The sequence below is a fragment of the Symphalangus syndactylus genome, chromosome 2 (genome assembly GCF_028878055.3).
Source record: "Symphalangus syndactylus isolate Jambi chromosome 2, NHGRI_mSymSyn1-v2.1_pri, whole genome shotgun sequence".
NCBI lineage: Eukaryota > Metazoa > Chordata > Mammalia > Primates > Hylobatidae > Symphalangus > Symphalangus syndactylus.
In genome coordinates, this window is record NC_072424.2 from 19,815,783 (window position 1) to 19,820,158 (window position 4,376).

Consider the following 4,376-nt stretch of genomic DNA (forward strand, 5'->3'; position numbering starts at 1 on the left):
AAATACCATCTGTCTCAGCACTGACATTATTGGGTATATACCCAAAGGATTATAAATCATTCTACTATAAAGATACATGCACACACATGTTTATTGCAGCACTATTCACAATAGCAAAGACTTGAAACCAACACAAATGCCCATCGATGATAGACTGGATAAAGAAAATGTGGCACATATACATCATGGAATGCCATGCAGCCATAAAAAAGGGATGCATTCATGTCCTTTGTAGGGATATGGATGAAGTTGGAAACCATCATTCTCAGCAAAGTAACACAGGAACAGAAAACCAAACATTGCATGTTTGGATAGCATTAGGAGAAATACCTAATGTAGATGATGAGTTGATGGGTGCAGCAAACCACCATGGCACATGTATACCTATGTAACAAGCCTGTACGTTCTGCACATGTATCCCAGAACTTAAAGTATAATTTAAAAAAAAAGGAAGATATTACAACCAATACCACAGAAATACAAAAGATCATTCAAGGCTACTATGAACACCTTTACATGTATTAACTAGAAATCATAGAGGAGATGGATAAATTCCTGGAAATACACAACCTTTGTAGATTAAACAGGAAGAAATAGAAACTCTGAACAGACTAATAACAAGTAGTGAGATTGAAATAATTGTTACCAAGAAAAAAAGTCCAGGACCAGATGGATTCACAGCTGAATTCTATCAGGCATTCAAAGAAGAATTGGTACCAATCCTATTGACACTATTCCATGAGATAGAGAAAGAGGGAATCCTCCTTAAATCATTCTATGAAGCCAATATCACCCTAATACCAAAACCAGGAAAGGATATAACAAAAAAAGAAAAACACAGGCTAATATCTGTATCACAGATGCAAAAATCCTCAACAAAATACTAACTGAATCCAACAGCATATCAAAAGGATAATCCACCATGATTAAGTGGGTTTCATAACAAGGGTGCAGGGATGATTTAACATCTGCAAGTCAATAAATGTGATACACCATATAAACAGAATTAAAAAGAAAAATCACATGATCTCAATAGATGCAGAAAAAGCATTTGACAAAATCCAGCCTCCCTTTATGATTGAAACGTTAGCAAAATTGGCATAAAAGGGACATAGCTTAAGGTAATAAAAGCCATCTATGACAAACCCACAGCCAACATCATACTGAATAAAGAAAAGTTGAAAGCATTCCCAGTGAGAACTGGAACAAGACAAGGATGCCCACTTTCACCACTTCTATTCAACATAGTACTGGAAGTCCTAGCCAGAACAGACAGACAAGAGAAAGAAAGGGCATCCAAGTGGGTAAAGACAAAGTCAAACTGTTGCTGTTTGCTGATGACATGATTGTATACCTAGAAAACCCTAAAGACTCATCCAAAAAGCTCCTAAAACTGGTAAATGAATTCTGCCCAATTTCAGAATACAAAATTAATATACACAAATCAGTAGCTGTGTTTTACACCAACAGTGACCAAGCTGAGAATCAAATCAAGAACTCAACCCTTTTTACAATAGCTTCAAGAAAATAAAATATCAAGAAATATACTTAACCAAGGAGGTAAAAGACCTCTATAGGGAAAACTACAAAACATTGCTGAAAGAAATTGACACATGATGTTGTTCCATTGACACAAACAAATGGACACACATCCCATGCTCATTAATGGGTAGAATTAATATTGTGAAAATAACCATACTGCCAAAAACATTCTACAAATTCAATGCAAATTCTCCTCAAAATAGCACCATCATTCTTCACAGAACTAGAAAAAGCAATCCTAATATGCATATGCAACCAAAAAAGAGTCCACATAGTCAAAGCAAGACTAAGCAAAAAGAACATATCTGGAGGCATCACATTAGCCAACTTCAAACTATACTGTAAGGCCATAATCACCAAAACAGCATGGTATTGGTATAAAAATGGGCATAGAGGCCAATGGAACAGAATAGAGAACTCAGATATAAAGCTAAATACTTAGTCAACTGATCTTCAACCAAGCAAACAAAAACAAAGTGGGGGAAAGGACACCCTATTCTACAAATGGTGCTGGGATAATTGGCAAGCCACATGTAGAAGAATGAAACTGGATCCTCATCTCTCACCTTATGCAAAAAGCAACTCAAGATGGATCAAAGACTTAAATCTAAGACCTGAAACCATAAAAATTCTAAAACATTAGAAAAACTCTGCTATTCTAAAAAATAAATAAATAAGCAGTCGTTAATGGTCAGGGGCACATCCCTCCCACTGGCATCATTCCTACCCCACAAGGGGAAAGTGAGATCTTCCAGTTAGGAGCAATTTGGTGAAACCGGTGGCTAGAGCTGGAATAACTGTCTGCATGGCTGCACTGTGGTATCAGAGTGAAGAAAAGAAGTCAGGATAGTATGGCGGGCACAGTTGCAAGTTGAGTCTTTCCATGAGACAATGTGGGGAGAATTCTCCCTACTAGGTTTAGATAGATCAATGTGCCAAAGTTAAAGAAAAAAATCCAAATAATCAGCAGTTCAAACACTATTGAATTTCAAACTTCTCCCACCGAGACAGCTCAAATAGCAGTAACAATCTAGATCTTCCAGGAAGTGAAGGTAGAGCCCCTGGCATTCCTCCTGAGAGCCCTGTGTTAGGCCCTAGAAGTATCTGCTGCTGCTGCAGTTGCTGCTGTTGCTCCATTTGCAACTTCTCAGTCTCAAAGACAAGGGGAAGAACCAGGATCATAAAGGAAGTGGTCCCAGTCCACAAGGCTGCCCTGGAAAACCTGTACATTTTTTGAGCTACAAAGAGGAAGAGATCAAAAGTGGCTCCAGCCACGGACCAGATCCTCTCTGGAAACATCTCCGTTAGGCCCCATAGTCTCTCCCGCAGGGTCTCCTCCAGCTCCTCCTCAGTCTTCACGGCTTTGCCTTTCGGGAGCAATTCATCCAGGGACGTCCGAGGATGGGGGTTTCCCCTGCGCTGACAGCAGCCACGGCGGCAGCCATGTAGTCATGTAGTCTGTATTTTTAAAAGCCCCAAGGTAATTCTGATATAGGCTGGAGCTTGAGAAGCAGAGCTTGAAGAGCATTCAGAATCTTGGCTTTGAGTCCCAGCTGGTGGGATGGAGGCTCTAAGCTCCTACTCTTTCCCCTGGTCCTCATTACAGCCCCTTCTTCTAGCCCCAGCAGCTTCCCTCTTGCCCCGGCTGCCCTGTGATCTCTGCTTGGACAGGGCTCTCTTGCCCAGACCAATTGCCCTGAGATGGTCCAAGAAGTAAGTGGTCAGTGAAGGCTGGCCCTGCCTCTGTCCCCACTGGGTCGCTTCTGCAACTGTTATCCTCCCAGCAGTTAGCCCCATGCAAAGTGTGAACTGACACGCCACTCAGTTGCTTTGAAAGGGCAAGCATCTCCGTGGCTGTCAGCTTGTGACTGTCAGCTTTAGGTGACAGAAATCAGGCTCCAGTGAGAGCATCTGCCAGAGCTTGGAAATTCAAGGTCCCCAAGGGAATGAAAGAAGAGGGAGAAGATGAAGACATTTAGACAAGCGTGGCTGCTGGCCCTCCCAGCAGTCAGGCCCTGCATCCACACTGACATCACCTGGGGAACTTCACAACACCTGGACACCTGGACGGACCTCATCCCAGGCCAACAGAGAACCCCTGGAGTGGGGGCCTGAATGCTGACCATTTCTCAAGAGCTGGGGTGATGCAAATATGATTGCTTTAACTTAGCACTTCTCAAACTTGAAGGACAGTAGGGATCTCTGGGGATCTTGTTGAAATGCAGGGCCTGATTCAGTGGGTCTGGGGTGGAGACTACATTTCTGCATTCCAACAAAGCTCACCAATTACGTTGCCAAATGACCATTTTGTCTATGTAACCAGATTTCTTGTTCGATTTGGTAAGCACAATATTTAGATTATTAAAGGGAAATTCATGCTTGCTTAAGAAACTTTACTAGCAGAAAGTCAGTTGCCAGCAATTCATCTGAGAATTTGAGTTTATGCTAACTTTTCATGTAAGATATTTACGTGAAAGTTTACATGTAAGATATTTCAATTCAGCCGGCCAGCCCTTGGGGGGAACATGACCACATAGGTAGGTCTTTGGGTGAGGCCCCAACTGTCCCAGAACCTCCCAAATTCATCAGGCTCTGCCGTCACCTCTTTTACATTTGGAGGATCTGCTACTAAAAGTGTTTGAAAACTAGATCTTTGTATCCAAATGGTGCATTTGACATTTGGGAAACATGAGGCTCAGAGAAGTTAAGCACATTGCCTGAGGTTGCACAGCCTAGGCCATCAGCCCAGAGAGATGCTGTAGACCCTGTGGTGCCAACTCAGGCAGACCCAAGCCCATGGCTCAGCAGCCCCTGATGCCCCAGGCTTACCTTCC

General features: G+C 42.3%; 1 pseudogene; it reads right to left on the bottom strand.

Annotated features, from left to right (window-relative positions):
* Positions 1 to 2,520: 2,520 nt before the first annotated feature.
* LOC129461964 (mitochondrial import receptor subunit TOM22 homolog) lies at positions 2,521 to 2,987 on the bottom strand (annotated as a pseudogene).
* Between the last annotated feature and the right edge of the window lie 1,389 nt (positions 2,988 to 4,376).